At 43.6% G+C, this 25,414-nt stretch overlaps 1 long non-coding RNA gene across 1 annotated transcript; it reads right to left on the bottom strand.

Annotated features, from left to right (window-relative positions):
• Window positions 1-4,201: 4,201 nt before the first annotated feature.
• LOC120436510 lies at window positions 4,202-14,012 on the bottom strand. The gene is made up of 3 exons (XR_005610512.1): window positions 13,898-14,012; window positions 4,633-4,759; window positions 4,202-4,288 (listed from the first exon to the last, which is right to left on the bottom strand). It is a non-coding gene; the product is annotated as an uncharacterized LOC120436510 (long non-coding RNA).
• Between the last annotated feature and the right edge of the window lie 11,402 nt (window positions 14,013-25,414).

Here is a 25,414-nt window from a genome sequence, read left to right as displayed (position 1 = left end):
GGCGGGCCCCGGGCCTGGACGTGGCTCGGCGGGCCTCGACGAGGCAGGAAGCCGGACGGGCTGTTCAGACCCTCCAGCAGGATCAGGTGTAGCAGAAGCCAGACCAGGCGTCGGCGGAGCTGCCGCAGGCCACGGAGCTACAGGTGGTGGAGCGGCGGGTGGCTGGACGGGCTCCTCGGGCCCTCCAGCAGACGTGGCGTGGGGCTGGACGGGCTCCTCGGGCCCTCCAGCAGACGTGGCGTGGGGCTGGACGGGCTCCTCGGGCCCTCCAGCAGACGTGGCGTGGGGCTGGACGGGCTCCTCGGGCCCTCCAGCAGGCGTGGCGTGGGGCTGGGCGGGCCTCGGGCCCTCCAGCAGACGTGGCGTGGGGCTGGACGGGCTCCTCGGGCCCTCCAGCAGACGAGGCGTGGGGCTGGACGGGCTCCTCGGGCCCTCCAGCAGACGAGGCGTGGAGCAGCGGGGATGCTGCGGGGTGCCAGGCTGGCACACCTGGCCATCCAGCAGCAGATACCGAATGAGCTGCTAACTGGACAGGGAGCTGAGCTGCTAACTGGACAGGGAGCTGAGCTGCTAACTGGACAGGGAGCTGAGCTGCTAACTGGACAGGGAGCTGAGCTGCTAACTGGACAGGGAGCTGAGCTGCTAACTGGACAGGGAGCTGAGCTGCTAACTGGACAGGGAGCTGAGCTGCTAACTGGACAGGGAGCTGAGCTGCAAACTGGACAGGGAGCTGAGCTGCAAACTGGACAGGGAGCTGAGCTGCAAACTGGACAGGGAGCTGAGCTGCAAACTGGACAGGGAGCTGAGGAAAAACAGGCTGTTGAGGCATAATCCCACAGAGAGAGAGAGCAGGTGAAAAACAGTCTATAGGGCTTACTATCTCAGCACAGGAGTCCATGAAGTGAGCAGTGTTAAGGACCACCAGTTCTGTGCTAGCCAGCTTTAGGTTCTCAGGGTCTGTACCAGTTTTAACTGGCTTAAAGGCAAATGGCCCAGTCTCTGTAGTCACAGGAGGAGTCGACCTAAGCTTGTTGGACCTGATTAATGGCAGTGTAAGGCGCAGAGGGGCTGGTTTAGCCATACGAAAAACAAGAATTGCCACCTGACCCACAAAAACAAGGCTTAGACCATTAGGGTGAGGCTCCTGGACAAACATTAAACACTCGGGTATGGACCTAACCAATGGCATGTTAGTAGTATGACTGTGATATGTTGGACAGACACATGTGCTGGAACCCGCACCTGTAGTGATCTGTGGCGTCGGAGCGCTAGCTATATGGAGTTGAGAGACAGACACAGGTAAAACAGCACTTGAACCATTAACTGCAGCAGGTGACACATCAGGCTGTGAACGAGTGGTAACACCGTTGTCCGGGGTCAAAACCTTATCTAGTGATGAGTTCACGGAAACAGGAGAAAACGGTGTCACATTAACTTTGATGTCAGCCTCCACCTCCTGATTGGATGTCATAGTGCTGGAGCAACACAGTTCAAAATCACCCTGTTCGCTACCTTCAGGAAGACAGAATTCATGTTGTGGCATTACACAGTCCTGGTTACCAAGATCTGCATTTATGTTTTCGTCTTGATGGATTAACGTGAGTTCATGATCAGCATTTTCAGTCTTCAGTTCATTGAATATAGGAACAGCAGGCAAAACAGGGTCACACATCTCATACTCAGTCCTTTCATATTCTATTTCATGACCTGCCTCCTCTGAAGTAGCCTTACTTGCTATGAAAGCACAGGGGCCTTCTTCGAGTAGTTCATTGGTGAGCAGAGTAGGCTCAGGAAGGGAGGCGTTAGCTCCAGACAACTCAGTCTGTGATGGAACCCCAGGCACACTACATGACACAGAAGAAAACACTTCTACCCCACTCCCCACACAATTAACATTAAGGTCTGTGGAAGTCTTTTTCAAACTAAGTGTAGTGTCAGAGGTCCCTACAAGGTTACTAGGTTTGTCCATGATTATTTTTGAAACAAAACCTCTTGGCTGTGGCTCGGTTATCGGTGCGTTGCTCAGTCTAAAGGTAGCACTAGCTGATTCTGAAACAGTCTCTTTATTTTCGCTAACAGAAACACACGAAACAGGGGATTCCCCGGTCGGCTTAGGGGCTGGACAGTCAAACTCCTGTTCGATTGGAGGTGACAAGAACACAGGTTGAAACTCTCCAGTGCTGGGATTCACAGTCTGTGTAGGTCTTACTCCTTGTTCATAGAAGCCAGACGAACTGACCGTACCATTCTCAGTACTAGAGTCAGCCATCTTCACGCTATGAGTCTCTTTTAACCTTGACTCTTGAATCTGAAGTTTTGAATCTAGTTCATCTTCAACGGGGGCTGATGATAAGAGACTGCATTCACTCACCTCCGGTCGTTGCGCAGCGCGGCGGCGACGCGCACGCCGTCTCTTCTTGATTGTCGTTTCCGACGAACCAGACAGCGGTACCTCATGCGCGCCAGCCGGTGTCGCAGAGGCTGGGGAACTGGGTGATGACAGAGCGGTAGGTGAAAGTTCCTGGAAGCTCAGGGGACCCCCGAGAGCCAGGCGAGTTCCGCGGAAAATTTCTTCGTAGTTAGGAGCGGGCCACGGCTCCCACCGGAGCTCTTCCTCTAGTTGCGCGCATGCGGCGCGCTGCCGCTCCTCGAGGTCGAAAACCATGCCCTCTACATCATCCTCGTGTTGCTCAATGGAGGGCAAGACAGGCCGTAGCAATGCGCCACGGCGGCGTGAACGCCGCTTCCTCTTTGAAGCGGCCGTGGACAAAACTGGACTTTCCACGGCGACCAGCTCCTCGTCCTCCGACCACATCCGTGCTAGGTAGGAAGCAGGAGACGAGTAGTCTGATCGAGGCGGCGAGGGTGGGCGGCAGGTCCGAGACGGGGTGGCTGGCGAGATCCCCCTCTCGGGGATGAGCCAGGGCTTCCAACGGAGCTCGTCCTCGCGATACGCCTGTAACACCTGCTGCTTCTCTTCCTCCCCGAAGTCAATAGCCTCTGGCATCTCCGTATGCCGCGCAGTGCAGTCAGGCGATGGCGAAGATGCGGAAGCCGACGAAGCGTGAACCGACGGTGTGTCGGCAGTGAGCCTCACTGTTCCGACTCTGACTGCTTCTGGCTCGCGAGGCAGCGGGGTAACGTTGCAACAGCATGGCTCTGGGAACGATTCACGCACACCGGGCAGCTGCTGCTGCGGGCGGAGTCGGAGAGTGGAGACGAGAAAGTCACTGATGAGGGGGTGCAGTGTCTCCCATAACCAGGGGAACACGGACACGCACACTCCTACTTGGCGGGCTAACTCTTCCCTCTCCTCCTCTCTGGAACAGTGCAGCCATCTGGTGCATAGTGACTCCACTGTCCGAACGATCTCCGTCTTTTGTGCCGCTGGGTCCGGCATGGTCGCGTCGTACTGTCACGGTCTGCGGGGACAGGCCGTGCGGTGGTGTGTGTGATGGACCCAAGTGCGTACACAAGTTAGTAGACGGGAGTGAATTTAACAGAAAGCGAGCCTTTATTATGGCTGAGAAAAAGTGTACAAACAAAGCAGGGATAGAGTGACCAAACTAGACTATAACTAAACTGGGAAAACTAATACTGTGACAAACTAAGAAGACTCAGGGACTATGATGATAACTGCAAAGACTGACCGTGAAAACATGGGGGTGAGAATACAGACGACGCGACACAGACTGCATGAAACACAGAGACTAAATACACATGAGGGATGATCAGGGGAAGTGGCCACACATGGGAGCACAGCTGGCACACATGAACCTAACGACAGGACAGGATACGTGAAACTAAATACACTGACATTGAATACAGACTTTCAAAGTAAAACAGGAAACATGGAGATTAGACATAAGACATGACATGAACTTAACATAACATAACTGTATAGACATGGAACCAGGGAGACTGAGTACAGGGGAAGATGGCATAAACAACTAAGGAACAAAGGACTAAACAGCAATCTCAAAATAAACCAGGGCACAAATGAATAAAAAAGATACATAAACACAAACACTGGGTCACACGACCCAGCCATGACAGTCTGAAGTACTTCACCATGACTGAATTTATTTGATTTATCTAGATTACATTTCAGGAAAAAAAAAGTGGTCACATATTAGAAAAGTGTTGTCAGACAACAGATTAACATTTAAAAAACTTTTTATTTATACCTTCACTGTTTTCTTTGATTTCTTTTTGGATTTTGAGAACATCCTCCTTTCTGCCTCTTTACCTTCACGGTACTTGAAGAACTGCTGAACAACTGTCTTGGCTGAACAGGAAAAAAGGGTGAAAGACAGAGAGACTCTTTATTTGTCTATCGTTGTTTATAATTCAAAAGCAAACATGAAAAAGTCATTATTTAAAAAACTTATGAACATAATGCACAAAAAAATCTACCTCTTCCCCACAGTCACATCCAGCAGAAAAATGTCTTTGCTTTCAGAAATGCAGATTTATTAGTCACATGACACCTGATGTCTATAATTTTCCAATTTTTTTTCATTTATGACACTATCTGTAAAGTACAAACACCTGAACAAATCTTGCCCTTTTAAATTTTTTCTGTATAAAACGAGTTGGAGTTAGAATAGCAGGAAGTTCAGAAAAAATTACCTCTTGAGTGTTCTTGTTCTGTGGAAGCATCTTTAGCTGGTACAAAACTTATGTCTTTTCCACAGGAACAGCAAAATTTTGTCAAGTTCTCAAACTGGAATCCACAGAATGGACAATACATCTTAACCTGAAAAACATGAGTTGTATGATTTTAGCAATTTATTTTACAAAGCAGTCATACATATATACATGTATATATATATACACACACATATATATATATATATATATATACATGTATATATATATATATATATATGTATATTGTTAAGGTTCAAAAATATAGGGAAGGAAACACAGGAGGAATGCAAGTAACCACACTGGTCCAAAGGGTAAAGACGATGATTTTAATGAAATGACACGCGTGGGAGAATGAGCGGACTCCGTAAGCAGACAGCCCCACAATCTCATCCTCCTAACATCAAAATACAGTTTTATATGCATCAGAGTATATTTAGTGACGCCCCTCATTGCGTCATCACATACATCAGCTTCAAAACCACAAATGTTCTATTTGACAACTTAAGGCACAATTAAAAGTACACTGGCTTCCATCTTCTCCCGGTGGTTTCCGTAAGCCAGCTCAGCTCTCGCATCGTGCATCTACTGCTTCATCAGTCAACTCTCACCTACACCCTAACAGTGTGTGTGTGTATGTGTCTGTGCGTACACGTGCGAGGGCGCGTGCATGCTGTGTACTGCGTACGTGTCATGACCTCTCACTATTTGTCTGTCTGTGCGTGCAGAGTTTGCATCTGCTTTTCTGAACCTTAGTTGACCTTAACTTAAGCAACTTGAACTTTCCCTATCAGTGATTCCTCTAACTAAGTGTGCGTGTGGTTACGTGTATGTCGAACCAAGACTATATATGTGTACTCTACTGAATTAATGTTTTGATCAAAAGCCTCTACTAAAAGCTTAAATCAAAGATAAATGCATACTAACTCTTTGGCTCTTTGGCTTTCACTCGCTCTGCTTTCGGTTTCGCTTCTGCAAAAGCACACCGTTTCCTGTCAGCCTGCAACTCAGTTTTCTCCCCCACTGAAGACTATGTGTAAGAATATAAAACATTCAGAAACCTTTAACTTATAGATTCAACTGATTATAACTGAACCTGTAATAAACCTGTTAATATTTGATTATGATAACCCCTGTAATACAAATTATAACCTAATGCCAGCACTTCAATAAATGCTTGGATGAAATGATAATTAATGCAATGATAAAGATGATGGTTATGAACAGTAACCCTAAAATAATTCCTATAATTCTACACTTCCCTCTCTTGACCTCTTGACCACAAGAGGTCACCATACATTATGTTGGGTCACTCCTTGGCCCATTCAGCTGCTCCCCTGTCCATCCCAGACATCATGGACATTAGGATCACTGTTCTTAGCTCTGACCCTCTCTTGGCATCCTGTGACTTAACAAATCAGACAACCTCATGTCATCTAGGTGGTCTTAGTTATAAAATGCCCGCTCCCACTTGAGAACACTTCATGCTTAAGTGGTCTCTGCTCCTCTTCTGGGTCCCACTCTAGTGGAAATCTGGCCACCTGCAAAGGAAACAAAACACTTTCTCCCTACTATGCTCTAAGTTACTCTGTTCCTCGATTGTTCTCAAAACATGAACCTAATTTCGTATTTGGTTTTGACTTTTATTCCTATATAATCTTAAACATCACTCATCTCAATCTACAGCTTTCTAACAGTCTTACAGCACTGCTGTCATACGTTTCCTGTTTTTCCTTATCTGATCATCAACATCCTGTACACAAAACTGTCACTGCTGCAAGGGCCTACCTTTCATCTAAAGTCACCTCTCACAAGCAAAATCATCATAAAATCATTATAAGGGCTTATTCTACTAAAAGGATCAAAGAAAAAACAACCACTTTAATCACTAAGTGTAAGCACCTAGTTAATTGCTCCTGTATTTTGAACTCTCATTTCCTGGGTGATAACCTGTTTGAATCTATCATTTTATTTCATTTTGCTGCTTTTAATGTAATGACTCCTTCTAACTTAAACTTTATCAGACTTAACCAACATATATAAGCTTTCTCCCTTTGCTTCTGTTTTCTGTATTTCTGTATTCTGTAACTGCTTATTATATAAGAGGACTAAGTTAGAGCTGCATCTGTTATCTCAATATTTTATATATCACTCAGTTTAGTTACAAGCAAAACTCCTATTCAGTTCCTCTTTCTGTCATTTGTTATTGGGCCAACTCAAATTCAGTTAAAAGCTAAAGGAATTTCAGGCCCTAGGCCTCACCTATGTTTAAACCATATGTGTTTGTAGCGTGAATGCTGTTTATCCTTCTGTTGCTCCAAGTCCCCTACAATATATCGACTGAGACATAACGCTCATCGAAGCTTGTGACCTTCAACTGGACCGAACCATCAACTCTGTTAATGAGCACGATTGCAATGTGTAAGAAAAAATCATTTCTACATATATAATCTCCAATATTATTCATTTGAGTCCATACCACTCTTAACATCCTCATAAAAAGCTCTCCTCTACCCTAGAAATAAATCTATTTACTATCTGTTTCTAAAGCCTACATTATAACAACATTCTAGCATTATGTCACTGTTACAACTTATCCTAAAAATCAAAAAGAAATCCCACATTTTCTACTCATAAAATCTTCACTATTTTCCCCAAAGCATATCCTTTATTCCCACAATTTCCCCTTTAAGTTTGGTGTACAACTTCTTATTAACACCAGCAATTTATCTTCTAAACCTAATTCAGTTCATTTTAATCCTTTCTTTTAACAAGTCCTCAGTTTTACTATATCTAGATTATCAAACAACCCCAATCATTATAAAATCCTAGTAAAACCCCTTTCAAATTAAACAAATTAAATCTTAAACCCCTCTCTTTTTGACACATCTCATGTGGCAAAAAACTCAACATCTCCACCCAAGCTTAACAAATTAAAAGGAAAAAGGTTAGTCATTTCATTTCCCAGAACCGCTCAGCAATTCTCCTCTCCGGTGTTTTGCTTCAGCCCTGAAAACCTGTGTTTAAAGAACAAAATCAATTTAATCATCATGTCAAATCTCCTCCAACTCGTTGCTCCATGCAAAGTCTGGATCCTTGGAACTTCCTGGAAACAAAACCTGTACTTTACATTTCATACTCTCCCTCTATGATCCAGTCTGTGTCATGACAAAAACAAACTTAAACAAAACAGTTATTAATCATGTGTCACCTCAGTTCATGGTAACTTAAGTTACACCAAACAATGTTTCCCTTTTAGCATTTAGCATTCTATAATGTAATAACATGGTCTAACCCAAATCAACAAAGCAGAAATTCACCCAAAGGAACATCAGCATCCCCAGATTTAAGTCTTCCACTTCTCCTGTTTGTCAACCTTTTATTTATTTCCCCCCTTGGTCCAACCACTCACATTCACTCCCATGCATTCACACATGATATTTTTTTTCGTTTTCCTTTTTAGGAAAATAGTTCTCTATACTTTTGACTGGATTGAATCGATACAATCCATTTTTAGACAGAGACTTGCCGCCAATCAGTCTCTGATTGTAATCAATTATAATTCTGTAAAGCCCACCTGATTTTCGTACTTGGTAATTTTGTCAGCGCCGTCCGTTCACTCTCTTCCAGGCCTGCTTAGAACAAAAATGAAAAAAGAGAGCTGATTATTAGCTCATCAAAGTACCAAACAAAATCACCTGACAGGTTTTTTCCTGAGTGCACTACTACAAAAAATTTTTGGGGCCCCTCTCAGACATATCCATGTCTCAATTAAACACCCTCTCTGGAAATGAAACAACAGCCTCAAAAATCTGAAACAATCTTAAATTTCACCCGTTCAACACACCGAAAACCTCGTCAAAAGATCAAAGATCGTTTGCACCATGTCACCCTTCCTCACTTTGCCATGTGTTCATTCAGCACAAGATAAAAACCAATTTCAACCACATATCATCCTTAAATGATAAATTTCCTGTCCAAGTCTGCCCCTCTGAACAGACCTGACCACCGTAATCAACTATCCTGATACTTTACCATTATATATTTCGCCAAATACTCTTCATCAGCCCCGATCTCTCTCTTGAACTGAAAGCCTCCGACACACACGCACACAGGAAGTGTCTTTGTCACTCACTCACTCCAGCTAATTTGCATAAACCCACAGCTCAACAGCCAACTTAACAAGAGGAATACATGTGTAAACCTTATCACATTATTGAATTATTTTCATTTTCTTTCTATACTAATCACTTACTTTGATAAATCAGTGCAAGAGCACTCCTAAGTAATTACTCCTCTTTTGTTTTTGTTTTTTTTCCATAACTCACTCCCTTGTCATACAGCTTCGTTTGAGTTATTCCACAACAACTCTATTTTATCCAAGTGTGTTTTAAGTGTATTTTCTTCAACATTCACACCATTTTAACCCTCATGAAATTACCAGGCTGATTTAATTACATATGTTTGTGTTCTTAGCCAGGTTTTAAATCATTATTTGTTCATTAATCTTCATGAGCTTGTCTCTGTAAGGTTAGTGCATTTTCTGTTTGTATGTGTGATTCTTATAAATGTTTCTTTATGATCTTTGTGATCTTGTAAATGTTTCTTTTCCAGTGTTCCAAACTCCTTTTGACAGGGTGTGTTTTCTCTCTTTGGCTCATCACTGGTCATTGTGAATGACATTTCCCCTCCGCCTGTGCCCAGTGGCCTTACCTGTTAAATCCCGTCTCCTCCAGTGACTCCAAGGTCACTCCGGGACTTAGGTTCGAGCAATCGTGACTGCGCCTTGCCTTAGGTTGTCCCAGGGTTTCGAGGTGGGATCTTACCCGTCATGGGCTGTCCAGCCTTCCATGCCCGCCTACTACAGTGGCCAACTGGGCAAGGGTGTTATCAGGCCTAGGGGACACACTGGACTGGAAATTAAAGGAGTGTAAACTGCTTTCTTTATTAAACTTTCCAACAATAATTTCACATGTAACAGTTTGTGTACGTGCATTTTCAATTCATTAATGTAATTGTTAGTTCCTGTATTTATTTCTCTCGGTCTGTCTCTTTTCTAAACCCTGTAATTAATATAATTTTATTACTTTATTACTTTTTCTTAAAACATGCATCCGCTTCATCTTCTTAGAATTTAACTCTGTCTATTTCTCTGGGTGCTCCCCTGACATCATCAGTCACACACACCTTCCTCTCACACACACTTTTAAATATTCTAACCTCTTTCAGACGCCATGACTCGTCTCACACACACTGCCTTCTCTCTCTCAAACTTCCATTTTCCACTCACTCAGACAAATCATGCAGAGTCACTCAAATCAAATACTGACAGCCTTCACACAGTTAAAATCACACAAAATACGCTTTCATACGAGTATTTTGGACATGCCTTCCATGATCAGAAAGAGCAAGTCAAAAGAAAAAAGAAAAGAAAACTGAAACCTCTCATCGTCTCGCAGCTTCTCCCCACACACACATAACTGAAAATAAAACACACCAACATTTATGGCTCACGAAATATACATCTATCAAAATTCAGTCATTTCCTATGCATCCACACTAATATATTCACACTGTATTTACACTCTCATAATAAGCAAAACCAACCTCTCATATACAGGCATTTAGCAAAAAGCTCTCAGTCCTCTCAAAATTGAAACCACCCTCTCTGCGCGTCACTGCTGCTCATTTGCATTTACACACACCATCCGTGCACATCCGGCTGTGCATTACTGACACAGAGACTGATCCTACTCATAGATCTCATATTTTATATTACAGACGTCTTTAATTACAACTGCACAGATTTTTTAGGCCTTTTCAACTCCTATGTAATTTCGATAATAGAACATAACGGCTCCAACCGATCAGTCCCAGACTTTTTGTGCTCAATTCACCAGGGCGGTCCCAGACTGTCCTGTCCAGATCTCTAAACCTAACTTAATTTGCCAGCATACCCAATAAGCTTAAAAAAATAGGAGACTCTAACTCCTAGCAATTTCAGAGGTTCCCAAGTTCTCTCCCGCTGTCGACGGTACTATCCCTACTCTTCAGGGTAGGCCAAGGGTCAGCGTCCTGCCCAGGTGCAAGCGTTACCAAGGAGAAAATGCGCTTCTTAACAGACGCCGCTGTCGTCCTAGAAAAATTTATAACAATTTGAAACAACAATCTACACCCGGAGCCGGATAAGATTGAGGCAGATCTCCCGTTGTGGACATAAGGGACTTGAACCCACGAACTGACCATCACACGTAGATCAAATGACCAACGGGGCTTCACCCCACACAATGACCAAATTCCCTATCATTCTAAGTTCACTTAGCAGTCCAACTGCTTGGCAGTCCAACTGCCTTAACTCTCTTCATTCCTTTATTCTCATTAACTCAGTACTGTCACTTATAAACTTCCATTTCATTATCATTACTTCAACCGGTAAACTTCATGAAAACTTCACCAAAATTAAAAAACAGACATTCACCAGTAATTTTCAGTGAGTAGACTTTAATTTGACATGTCCAATCTAGCACATTTTGGAAAATTCAACAGGTATGTGCCTTACCTTTTGTTATATGCCGGCTTGTCACTCACTTTGACCACTGACCAATGCCTGAGCGCCTGACGCCTCGGACCTTTCTTCGTCCTGTCTCACTTCCCCCCTCGGACGAAGCCCCCAAATGTTAAGGTTCAAAAATATAGGGAAGGAAACACAGGAGGAATGCAAGTAACCACACTGGTCCAAAGGGTAAAGACGATGATTTTAATGAAATGACACGCGTGGGAGAATGAGCGGACTCCGTAAGCAGACAGCCCCACAATCTCATCCTCCTAACATCAAAATACAGTTTTATATGCATCAGAGTATATTTAGTGACGCCCCTCATTGCGTCATCACATACATCAGCTTCAAAACCACAAATGTTCTATTTGACAACTTAAGGCACAATTAAAAGTACACTGGCTTCCATCTTCTCCCCGGTGGTTTCCCGTAAGCCAGCTCAGCTCTCGCATCGTGCATCTACTGCTTCATCAGTCAACTCTCACCTACACCCTAACAGTGTGTGTGTGTATGTGTCTGTGCGCACGTGCAGTGCGGCGGCGTGCATGCTGTGTACCGCGCACGTGTCATGACCTCTCACTATTTGTCTGTCTGTGCGTGCAGAGTTTGCATCTGCTTTTCTGAACCTTAGTTGACCTTAACTTAAGCAACTTGAACTTTCCCCTATCAGTGATTCCTCTAACTAAGTGTGCGTGTGGTTACGTGTATGTCCGAACCAAGACTATATATGTGTACTCTACTGAATTAATGTTTTGATCAAAAGCCTCTACTAAAAGCTTAAATCAAAGATAAATGCATACTAACTCTTTGGCTCTTTGGCTTTCACTCGCTCTGCTTTCGGTTTCGCTTCTGCAAAAGCACACCGTTTCCTGTCAGCCTGCAACTCAGTTTTCTCCCCCACTGAAGACTATGTGTAAGAATATAAAACATTCAGAAACCTTTAACTTATAGATTCAACTGATTATAACTGAACCTGTAATAAACCTGTTAATATTTGATTATGATAACCCCTGTAATACAAATTATAACCTAATGCCAGCACTTCAATAAATGCTTGGATGAAATGATAATTAATGCAATGATAAAGATGATGGTTATGAACAGTAGCCCTAAAATAATTCCTATAATTCTACAATATATACACATGTATATATATATATACACATATATATATATATATACGCAGCTCTGAACTGTTGTAAAGGGACCTCTGGCTAATATGTCGGGTTCAGTGTCTGGCTCGCACCTGGAACTAGCTTTACAGTTTTGGTCAACTTTGCTAGTGAGAGACAGAGAGAGGCGTTGAAAGGCTGCTCCAACAGAACTTATTGTTTCGGAGGAAAACACGAACACAGTGTACAGTCGAGTCTAAATAGCGTACTTACATCTGGACTCGTCAGGCACTGTTTTTGGCTGCAGTGGTTATTATTACATTTACATGCTTCCAGCTCCCGTTTCTGCTTGATGACAGCTCGTACTTTTCCACTCTCCTTTCTCTCCCTCCCTCGCTCACAGACACTTAACGTGTACGGCAGTCCATTCTCCCTGCAGCACGAACTACACTGCCCATGTGGGCACATTCTTTATCGCTATGCCTGTAACACTCTGCCTATTGCCTTCATATTATTAAATAATTTTTTGAACAATAATTATTGAAAATATTTTGTCATGTCATTATACTGCCGCAAGTAGAGGTGGCATGGGCCGTGAAACTGAGACACAGGCATTAGAGCCTCTTAATGCTGTTTTGTTTGGGTTTCCACCAGAGTGGAATTACCAAAAATAGAGAGGGCATAGCCTAACATACGAAATAGGAAAAGAATGATGTGTAATCTATTTATTTCAACAAAGTAAATGGTAAATGGCCTGTATTTATATAGCGCTTTTCTGGTCCCTAAGGACCCCAAAGCGCTTTACATATCCAGTCATTCACCCACTGGTGATGGCAAGCTACGTAGTAGCCACAGCCATCCTGGGGCGCACTGACAGAGGTGAGGCTGCCGGACACTGGCGCCACCGGGCCCTCTGACCACCACCAGTAGGTAACGGGTGAAGTGTCTTGGACACAACGACCGAGACTGTCCGAGCCGGGGCTCGAACCTTCCGATTACAAGGCGAACTCCCAACTCCTGAGCCACGATCGCACTGTATGTAACTGTATTCTGAATACCACCTATCCATCCATCCATCCATTCGGTTCCGCTTATCCTTTTCAGGGTCGCGGGGGGTGCTGGAGCCTATCCCAGCTGTCATAGGGCGAGAGGCGGGGTACGCCCTGGACAGGTCGCCAGTCTGTCGCAGGGCCAACACACAGGGACAGACAACCATTCACACCTAGTGACAATTTCGATTATCCAATTAACCTATCCCCACAAGCTGCGTGTCTTTGGACGGTGGGAGGAAGCCGGAGTACCCGGAGGGAACCCACGCAAACACGGGGAGAACATCCAAACTCCACACAGAAAGACCCTGGCCTGATGGTGGAATTGAACTCAGGACCTTCTTGCTGTGCGGCAACAGTGCTAACCACCGTGCCACCGTGCTGCCTATTTAAACAGTAACTGTAACGGAATACAGCTATTCATATTTTGTATTTTAAATATGTGACAGTGTTACATGTATTTCGTTACTCCCAAACACTGCAAACATATCTGTAGTATTATTAGAATCATGAGATTACAACACATTTACCTCTCCTCCACTTCTTTGAAGTGTCTCCCAGTCGCACTGGTTAGCATGTTTTGGTTCGTGCAACTGGTCCGTCGGGTTATTGTCTCCCCAGGAACATTTCCGTTGTGTCTTTTCCTATTTCCGTTGTGTCTTTTCCTATTTCCGTTGTGTTGTGTGTGCTTTTGCAGCGTTTTTCTTTTTGCAGCATTTTTCTTTTTGCAGGTGTTTTTCTTTTTGCAGCATTTTTCTTTTTGCAAGTGGTTTTCTTTTTGCAGCACTTTTCTTTTTCCAAGTGTTTTTCTTTTTGCAGGTGTTTTTCTTTTTGCAGCATTTTTCTTTTTGCAGCATTTTTCTTTTTCCAAGTGTTTTTCTTTTTGCAGGTGTTTTTCTTTTTGCAGCATTTTTCTTTTTGCAAGTGTTTTCTGAAGTTGCAGTCCATTTGGCCTCTCAGGGCCACCGTAGTAGAATTCTGCAATTCTGTTGAAGAAAGATGTTGAATCTATTTAATTATTTTTTAAAAATAATTTGTTTCTGTGCATTTTTTTCACCCTGCATCAAATTAAAGTTGATTACATCGATTAAGCATCATGAGGTGGAGGGTGGGGGGGTGGTTCCCTATTTTTTTTTTTTTTTTGCTGGGAGTTTGCAACCCTATTAGTTAGGTTGCTTAATATTTCTGCTAAGTACTCTTTAAAATACAAGAATTGGGAGGATGGAGTAGGTTTAAGTTAGGTTTTAAGTTAGGTAAGGTTTATTAGATTGATCAGTGTTGCTGAACTATGAAATATTTTGGGTGCAGTGTATTTTTTACACACAGGTATAACAGAATAGCTTTAGTGTGGTTGTTTATTTAAACTTGAGTATGAACTTATACAAAATGCAGCAAGAAATTAAAAAAACAGTTTTATTGATTAAAAAACACACAATATCGGATTCATATCGGTATCGGCAGATATCCAAATTTATGATATCGGTATCGGTATCGGACATAAAAAAGTGGTATCGTGCCATCTCTATTACAGAGTCTGGCAGTCTTTGCATGATGTCCACGTCACTGTAAGCTTCTAGCTGACTCTCAGGTGTGACAGGTGTGCCAGCAGGAAATAGTAATAATAACCTGTATCCTGAGGTTTGTCATGCAGGATTAAAGGAGCCAGGATTTGTTCACACAGCTAGGATTGTATTTTACACTGCCCCTCGGTCAGTATAAGTATCATACAGTTTAAACGAAGCACTGAAACTTGCACATATTTATTACAGATGCATTGAAGCTAATTGGGATATTTACTGTTAATCTATGGCTGCGATTAATCACTTTACTGGAAACTTTATTAACTAGTAACTTCATCAGTCATGACAGAAGCTAATATTTCTGTGCTAACATCGTTTAAACAGTAACAGCTTTACTACAATATAAGCTAACTTTTACACCGTAACTTTAAGCTAGCACCATAAAGACGGTAAAACACGTAATAATATCTACAAATGCATCTTAAAGCTGTTATATTAGCACTCGGTGTATTACTAACATAACCACATTAACATTATTGACACTTGCTGACTTTTAATAGTCATTCTATAAATGCTGTCCGTTTAAATGGCCTTACCTGTAACACTGCTGTATCCCACGGTTCCAGCCAGAGTGGATTCTGGAGTCTTCCACGCTCCTGTTACTGATCCTCCATCTGGATGGATGATAACAACCTTCTGAACAATCTAGCAGGTGGAGATGGTCCATATCTATGGGACTAATTTCTGCTAATAACGCCCATTGTATGGACTGATAACAGCCGAAGCGGGTGAATAAAGTCACCGTGTCGCTAGCTGTGCCATTACCCAGCATACACCTCTCCCTCCATAAATGCAATAAACGATACAAAAGTAATAGCCTATAATTAATTTATCTGCTGTATCTGCTGTTTCTCAGGTAGTTGTTTACATTATATAATATATTGTGTTCAGTACACGTCACTACAATGTGATTTCGGAAATGTATAAATATACGGACAACAGGCTCTTCCGCAGCAATCTCTTGTCGTCAATAAACAACGTTTAGGGAGCTCTATAGTATTCAATGAGAGGACCCTGCACGTCAATTCTCGACACGAGGGGGGTACCCTGCGCGTCGATAAGTGAAGCAGAGGGAGCCTGACCATGCGTCACACATTTGACGAGTTGGGAGTGAGAACGTGTTGCCCATTCATATTCAAATGATGAATAGCAAGATGCAAACTATTTCTCCAGGCTAAGTGATGATCTTCTGACACGCCATTTCCTCTCCAGCTTATGAGTTAAAAGGGAGTTCGAATCCACTGAACGGCTACCCTGAGGTACCCCTGAGCAAGGTACCATCCCTACACACTGCTCCCCGGGCGCTGGATTGGTGGCTGCCCACTGCTTCACTAAGTGAATGGGTTAAATGCAGAGAGAATAATAAAGTATATATCATTATTATTATTATTATCATTATTATTATTATTATTGTTATTATCTGCTTTAACCTACGTGTTTTAGAATTATACCACTGAGTCATCAAGTACTTCTCATTTGAGGCTCTATTTTTCACAGGAGCTACAGTATCCAGAGTCATACGTAGTAAGGAGGCAAAATTATTAACAAGATAACCGACCTCTGTTGGAGTAGTGTTCAGGTAGCTGCTCTGCTCTGTGTTGGTATAGGGCAGGGGTCGGCAACCCGCGGCTCCGGAGCCGCATGCGGCTCTTTAGTCCTTATTTTGCGGCTCCGGGTGGTTTGGGAAAATAGAAGAAGTATTTAGCTGAAGTGTATTTTATTTGTGTTTAGTTCTTTTTTTTTAACTTGTAGTTCTAAATTGGAAGATTATTGTGATTTTGAAATATAAAAATAAAATGATATCTTATTATATTTTTCATCGCTCAAAATAAGCGCCACACTCATGAAGCCAGTGTACCCGCCCAAACGCCGTGCATGTATCGAGACTTTCAACCCCAGATAGGCCGATTATGGATCTTCGGATCCACATTATGTCGGCAGCTGTTCTCCACCGTGAACTATGTTAAAAAACAAACACCGCTCCCGCCTCACAGATGACAGCTTACAGTCCTGCGTAAAGATGAAAGCCCCGATTTGCAGACGCTGTGCGCCGAGGTTTGGGACCAGAAGTCTCATTGTAAACATATCACTGCAGACCCGACGATGTTTGCATGGACTTGCTTTTCAGCATCTCTTTATTGACCACTTTTCACACGCGGTTGCTGTACGCATACAGCCGGCTGTAGCGTCTCAGCTCACAGCCCGACAACACAAGAGCAGAGAGAGCACATTTAAGGCGGCGAGGCGCGATTGCGGGTGCCGCTCAGGTGCGTCCGACTCCCATGCAGCGGCACTGCAGACCACGCCCCGCCACACACATTAACAAGGTAAAACAGATATTTAGGCAGAATTTTGCAAATATCCTTTTTTTTTTTAACGGCATAGTGCTTTTTTTTCCAATTACTTTTTAAAAGACAGGTCAAGGCTCCAAAAGCCCACAGGCGATATAAGGGTGGCGGCTCACAACAGTTTTTGTTTGCTACACGGATCATTTTAGGTCAGCTGGGTGTCTTTCCTTTTGTTATATTTCTTTAAGAGTTTAAAATGTGTTAATTACATAAATAAAATATAATTTTCTCTGTAGCACTTCATGGATTACATAAGCAACACACCTTAGTTGCTCTGTAGATTCTTTTAAAAAGCAGTTAAAAACCTTTCTGTTCAAACAAGCCTTTTGTTGATCTACGTATTTTATATTCTTTACATTATTTACATTTGATATTTTACATTGTGTATAATGTCTATTGATTGTATTGTTTATTTTAATATTTGTGTACAGCGCTTTGTGACTGCCTGTCTGTGAAAAGTGCTTAATAAATAAACTTTACTTACTTACTTTAGTTGTCCGCACAAAGCACAAAAAACAATATATACAGTGTTATCTTCATTTTAGATTTCAAAAAGTATTTGCGGCTCCCAGTGTTTTCTTTTGCGTGGAAACCGGGTCCAAGTGGCTCTTTGGGTGTTAAAGGTTGCAGACCCCTGGTATAGGGCATTGAAGATGATAACAATGGGGGAATTACATTCTGAAAGTCAGTTACAGTGCTTTCAGAAAGACATCTACCGTGATGAAATCTACTGCTGTGTAATCAGTTATTGTAAATTTAAATGTTATCAGGAAATGATCGGACAAGAGAGGGTTTTCAGAAAACCCTGTTACATGCTCCGTTTCTATGCCAGATGTTACAACAAGATCTAGAGTGTGATTAAAGTGGTTGGGTGGGTTCTTTTCACTCTTGAAAGAAGCCAATTGATTTCAATAAGAGATAAAAAGGTGTGTTGAGGCTGTCATTTTTAGCATCTACATGGATTTTAAAATCACCCACATTAATTATTTTATCTATAAATCAAATAAAAACTCAGAGAAATCAGACAGAAACTCACACAAACTCTGTATGGCCCAGGTGGGCGATAGATGGACAAATTAGACTTTTTTTTTGAGTTTTACAATTCTCTGGGTCTTTGGTTGATTAATAGGCTGGTGTGGAAAATTGCTGCCATATCGCCCCTCAATCTGTGCTTCGAGGTGTCTGGTAGTTAGAATCACTCGGGGGTCTTGATTCATTTAAACTAACATAATCATCATGCTTTAACCAGGCTTCCGCAAGGCAGAGTAAATTCAGTTCAATTCAATTTTATTTATACAGCGCCAAATCACAACAGCAGTCGCCTCAAGGTGCTTTATATTGTACAGTAGATCATACAATAATAGATATAGAGAAAAACCCAACAATCATATGACCCCCTATGAGCAAACACTTTGGCGACAGTGGGAAGGAAAAACTCCCTTTTAACAGGAAGAAACCTCTGGCAGAACCAGGCTCAGGGAGGGGCGGGGCCATCTGCTGCGACCGGTTGGGGTGAGAGAAGGAAGACGGGATGAAAGACATGCTATGGAAGAGAGACAGAGATAAATAACAGGTATGATTCAAGGCAGAGAGGTCTATTAACACATAGTGAGTGAGAAAGGTGACTGGAAAGGAAAAACTCAATGCATCATGGGAATCCCCTGGCAGCCTATGTCTATTGCGTATAAATGATGACACTGGATGCAGTGCGTTCGGGTGATGTTTTCCAACTTTACTTTGTAACCCAGAAGTTCCCCCCCCCCCACACAGTGTTATGGGTACAGTAGTCTACCGCTACATATTGCAGCATAATTAAGGGAGGATTCAGGGTCACCTGGTCCAGCCCTAACTATATGCTTTAGCAAAAAGGAAAGTTTGAAGCCTAATCTTAAAAGTAGAGATAGTGTCTGTCTCCCGAGTCCAAACTGGAAGCTGGTTCCACAGAAGAGGGGCCTGAAAACTGAAGGCTCTGCCTCCCATTCTACTTTTAAATACTCTAGGAACAACAAGTAGGCCTGCAGTGTGAGAGCGAAGTGCTCTAATAGGGTGATATGGTACTACAAGGTCATTAAGATAAGATGGGGCCTGATTATTTAAGACCTTGTATGTGAGGAGCAGGATTTTGAATTCAATTCTGGATTTAACAGGGAGCCAATGAAGGGAAGCCAAAACAGGAGAAATATGCTCTCTCTTTCTAGTCCCTGTCAGGACTCTTGCTGCTGCATTTTGGATTAACTGAAGGCTTTTCAGCGAGTTTTTAGGACATCCTGATAATAATGAATTACAGTAGTCCATCCTGGAAGTAATAAATGCATAAACTAGTTTTTCAGCATCACTCTGAGACAGGATATTCTAATTTTAGAGATGTTGCACAAATGGAAGAAAGCAGTCTTACATATTTTTTAATTTTAATTTTAATATGTGCATTGAACGACATGTCTTGGTTAAAAATGACTCCAAGGTTCCTCACAGTGTTACTGGAGGCCAAGGTAATGCCATCTAGAGTAAGAATCTGGTTAGATACCATATTTCTAAGATTTTCAAGGCCGAGTACAATAACCTCAGTTTTATCTGAATTAAGAAGCAGAAAGTTAGCGGCCATCCAGGTCTTTATGACTTCAAGACATTCCTGCAGTTTAACTAATTGGTGTGTGTTACCTGGCTTCATGGACAGATAGAGCTGTGTGTCATCTGCATAGCAGTGAAAATGTATGCTATGTCTTCTGATGATACTGCTTGAGAGAAGCATGTATAATGTAAACAGAATTGGTCCTAGCACTGAGGACTCTCCATTTACATGCAGAAATTGGAGTCTATTAGATAGATATGATACAAACCACTGCAGCGCAGTACATGAAATACCTACAGCATGTTCTAATCGCTCTAATAGGATATTATGGTCAACAGTATCGAACGCTGCACTGAGGTCTAGCAGGACAAGCACAGAGATGAGTCCACTGTCAGAGGCCATAAGAAGATCATTTGTAACCTTCACTAAAGCTGTTTCTGTGCTGTGATGAGCTCTGAAACCTGACTGAAACTCTTCAAATAAGCCATTCCTCTGCAGATGATCTGTTAGCTGTTTGACAACTACTCTTTCAAGGATTTTTGAAACGAAAGGAAGGTTGGAGATTGGCCAGTTTTGTAGGAACCAGGTCTAAAAGATATGTTGATGGTTTGGAGGAAGTAATTATTGAAATTAACTCAGAAGGATTAATTGGAGAAAAAGAGTCTAAGTGAATATCAATGGAACTAAAAGTAGCTGTAGGTAATCTTACTTCTGTGAGATGATTATGGGTAATTTTTTCTCTAATGATTACAATTTTATTTCTGAAGAAGTTCGTGAAGTCATTACTAGTTAACGTTAAAGGGATGGTTGGCTCAGTAGAGCTCTGACTGTTTGTCAGCCTGGCTACAGTGCTGAAGAGAAACCTAGGGTTGTTCTTATTTTCTTGTTGTTCTTCCGCACCTAGTGCTCCAATTACCACTGGGACCACTGTTACCTTCACCCTCCGCATTTTCTCGAGCTCTTCTCTGAGCCCTTGGTATTTCTCGAGCTTCTCGTGTTCCTTCTTTTTGATGTTGCTGTCATTGGGAACCGCTACATCTATCACTACGGCTGTCTTCATCTGTTTGTCTACCAACAGTATGTCCGGTTGGTTAGCCACCACCATTTGTCCTACTGTATTTGGAAGTCCTACGTGATCTTAGCTCGGTTATTCTCCACCGCCCTAGGGGGCGTCTCCCATTTTGACCTCAGGACTTCCAGGCCGTATTCGGCACAGATGTTTCTGTATACTTTGCCGGCCACTTGGTTATGGTGTTCCATGTATGCCCTGCCTGCTAGCATCTTACACCCTGCTGTTATGCGCTGGATTGTCTTAGGGGCATCTTTACATAGCCTGCACCTGGGGTCTGGCCTAGTGTGACCCCAGCCTCTATGGGTCTTGTGCTCAGAGCTTGTTCCTGTGCTGCCATTATTAGTGCCTCGTGCTGCGTTTTAGTCCAGCTTTGTCCAGCCACTGGTAGGATTTCTGGATGTCAGCCCCTTCCTTTATCTGCCGGTGGTACATACGGTGCAGGGGCCTGTCCTTCCATGATGGTTCGTCCTCATTCTTGGGTTTCTGCTGCTTGGGGCCATCTTACTGATGTATTCGTGGATGTTTGTTGTCTCATCTTGGACCGTGGTGCTGACACTCACCAGTCCCCGGTCTCCTTCCTTCCGCTTGGCGTAAAAACGTCAGGGTGCTGGACTTGGGGTAAAACCCTCCATGCATGGTCAGGAGCATCCTTGTCTTGATGTCAGTGGCTTCTATCTCTTCCTTTGGCCAGCTTATTGTCTTAGCAGGTTACCTGATCACGGGCAGGGCATAGGTGTTGATAGCCCGAATCTTGTTCTTACCATTCAGCTGACTTCTCAGGACTTGCCTGACCCTCTGCAGGTACTTGGTGGTTGCAGCTTTTCTAGCGACCTCTTCATGGTTCCCATTTGCCTGTGGGATCCCCAGGTACTTGTAGCTGTCCTCTATGTCTGGAATGTCGCCTTCTGGTAGTTCAATCCCCTCAGTTCTGACTACCTTCCCTCTCTTTGTTACCATCCGACTACACTTCTCCAGTCAAAATGACATTCCGATATCTTTGCTGTATATCCTGGTGGTGTGGATCAGTGAATTGATGTCTCATTCACTCTTGGCATAGAGCTTGATGTCATCCATGTTCCATTCTGTAGTCGGTATCTGTAGCCAGTCTTGTCAATGATCTCACTGAGGGGATTCAGGCCTATGCAGAACAGCAGTGGGGACAGAGCATCTCCTTGGTAGATCCAGCACTTGAAGCTTGAAGTTGGCCTCTAGTGTTGTCCGCCAAATCCCCATTGAGTCCTGTTGATCTTGTATAGTTCTAGGCATTCCAGGATCCAGGTGTGGGGCATTGAGTCAGAGGCCTTCTTGTAATCAATCCAGGCAGTGCACAGGTTGGTCAGCCTAGTCTTGCAATCTTGGGCGATTGCTCGGTCTACCAGTAGCTGGTGTTTTGTGCCTCTGGTATTCTTGCCCATCCCTTTCTGTGCCCCACTCATGTATTGACCCATGTGCCTGTTCATCTTAGCCACTATGATGCCTGACAGGAGATTCCACTTGATGCTGAGGCAGGTTATTGGTTGGTAGTTAGAGGGGACCAGTCCCTTCTGGGGGTCCTTGAGGATCAGGACTGTCCGGCCTTCAGTTAGCCATTCTGGGTGTCTCTAGCCAACTAGCAGCTGGTTCATTTGTGCTGCCAAGGACTGCAGTCAGCTTCTTCAGCCAGTAGGCGTGAACCATGTCGGGGCCTGGTGCTGTCCAACTGTTCATACTGGAGACCCTTTCTTGGATGTCTGCCACTGTGATTGTTACCGAAACCTGTTCAGGGAGGTTGCTGTGGTCTGCCCTCAGATCCACTAGCCACTGAACATTGCTGTTATTGGTTTCTTCCTTCTCCCATATGCTCTTCCAGTATTGCTCCGTCTCCAGGCTTGGTGGTGCTGTTCTCATATTCTTCTCCTCCCACTGAGAGTACACCTTAGCTGGTTCTGCGGAGAACAGCTGGTTAATTCTCCTGCCTTCAATCTCTTTAGTGTACCTCTTCAAGCGGCTGCCCAAGGCTGTGAGTCGTTGCTTGGTCTCAGGTATGGACAGCTTGCTGTACTTGTTAGGCACCTTCTTCATCGCACCTTTCTGCAGGTCCGATAGTTGGACCTCCCTCCGTGCTACCTTGATCTTTGCCTCTAGCCTCCATCTCCATGGAGGTTACTGCTCCTTGTGGCTGTTCAACTTGTAGCCAAGCATTTCACTGATCACTGCTGCCGTGCTGTAGATCAGCTTGTTAGTCTCTGTAATGGTGGCTATAGGTATCGTCCATAGTGCTGCATTAACATCATCTACCAGACCAGAGGGTACTTCACCTAGTCGTGGTAACCGGCTACGGGGGATCCAGGTTTAAAACTTGGCCATGATCCTATCTTCTATCACACTTGAGGCTTGGTACCCAATCTCGGGTGGGGGGGATGATATCATCCCCCTGACCTGGTGTCCTGGCTCCGCCTTGCCGTAGCATTTGTGTTGAAGGAAGGAGACCAGGTACTAGTGAGTGTCAGCACCACGGTCCAGGATGAGATAACAAACATCCACGAATACATCAGTAAGATGGCCCCGACTGACAGCGTGCTCAGTGAATATCTCAGGCAGCAGAAACCCAAGAATGAGGAGGAAGAGGAGGAACCATCATGGAAGGACAGGCCCCTGCACAGTATGTACCACCGGCAGATAGCGGAGGTGGCTGATATCCAGAAATCCTACCATTTCCCGAAGAAAATTATGGGTTAGAGCAGGCAGCATGCTGGTTGGCGCATGCGCACTCACAAAGGGCCCCTCCGACCAAACATACTTACACAAACATCACACTGGGGAGTGTTAAATATCAACACTTCCCCGAGTTCTTTTGATTCCTCATAGGCATCTGATGGAAGACAACACACTGCTCAGTAGACCATTTCACACTTTTATTCTCTTACACAACAATTCTAGAAGGGAGATGCATCCTGCATGATCTTGAAATGCCAGTGCGTCCCTAACAGTTTTATTAGAAGCTGTCCCACTCTAGTCTAAACAACAGTGTTACACAGGCATCCAGTAGTCACGTTGCATAGGGTAGGTTATTGTCTATTAGCTGCAACACATCTTTTCTCAGCTCCGGCGACACTGCGACCTTGCCCTACTCCCTTCTAGTAAATTTCCACTAGCAGATGGTTCCCTGTTATCAACTCTGCAGACAAGTGTGGGAGAGAATCTCCTCCATTCTACCACTAAAGGACACGTAGTCTAAGGTCTTTATTATCAGGGCCACTTCCTTTCAATACTACACTGTAAGATTATATGACACTTATTAATATAAAGTGTCATCTTAAAAGGAAACAGGTGAGAGAGAAAAACAACGAAAGTACACAACATGAGGTAAGAGGAGGAGAAAAAAGCTTCACCCAAACTGAGCTCCTGATGAGAGAACAGTTTGAGGAAAGAAAAAAAAAAAACAGCATAAAAACACATGAATCTTAATACACCATAAAAGCACATGTCAAGCTACAGGGGTGGGTAAGGGGTGAGCGTAAGCTAGTGTAGACAGTGTATCTGGTCCTGTAGCATGCGCTGGGCCCAGATCCGCTGTCTGACCTCAGCGTTGGAGATAAGCATTGGAAGGCATTTGGAATCCAAAGAGTCAAAACAGAGTCTGTTATCAGGGAGGGACTTTTTTGTTGTTCAGCTCCAGCCTTGAGACCACAGCTGGTGCCGATTTGGTAGCCACATGAAATGATGGTGGTTTCCTTTAGTGCGAACAACTGCATGTCAATTTTACAGTCGATCTAAATGTCGGTCACTGGTCTCTCAATCTACAGTTGGAGAGCCGTGAGGTTCTCTGAGATGTTATCAATTTTGTGCTCATAGAGCATAGTTTGAGTACTCACAAATGCCATGAGCTTCTCCAAGATGTCATCACATTAACGCTCAAAGAGCATAGTCTGAGTACTCACGACAGCCTCGATCTTCTCCAAAATCTTATCCATGTTGATGAGCACATTTTAAGAATTCACAACTTGTCCCATCGTTTCAATCATCGCAGGCAGCCTCGTGGGGTTTTGAACAGCCATTTCCGCTTTGCTCAATTTCCGATAAGCCAGGGCCAAGCCATCTCCGATCAGCAAGAACCCCGTTATCATTGTTCCGAAAAGGTAGATGTCTTCAGTGTCCTCGATCAACAGTCTGATATTGATATTACTGAGACACCTCAGTCAATATTTAACCTATTATACTTCAAAGAAATCTAATTAACAACTGTTAACAAGCTGAATGAGGAGAAGGTTTTATTGGAACCACGATGGACAAACAGCACATTCTTCTTTGGCTCTTGACCAAGGCGGTCGCACTTTTCTCCCTCTCCCGTATCTTTCCTGCTGGGCTTCTCATGTCCTTGTCTAGTCTCGTCTACTTTCTACTTAACCCTGGAAGACTCTCACTGTCTGTTCTCTAAAACCTAAAAGAGGAATTATGGATTTGATCAACTGGTCCCTGAATGCCTGACACCCTCTTCT

This window comes from Oreochromis aureus, linkage group 23 (genome assembly GCF_013358895.1).
Source record: "Oreochromis aureus strain Israel breed Guangdong linkage group 23, ZZ_aureus, whole genome shotgun sequence".
NCBI classification, from domain to species: Eukaryota; Metazoa; Chordata; class Actinopteri; order Cichliformes; family Cichlidae; genus Oreochromis; species Oreochromis aureus.
This window is presented reverse-complemented; position numbering and strand designations above follow the sequence as displayed.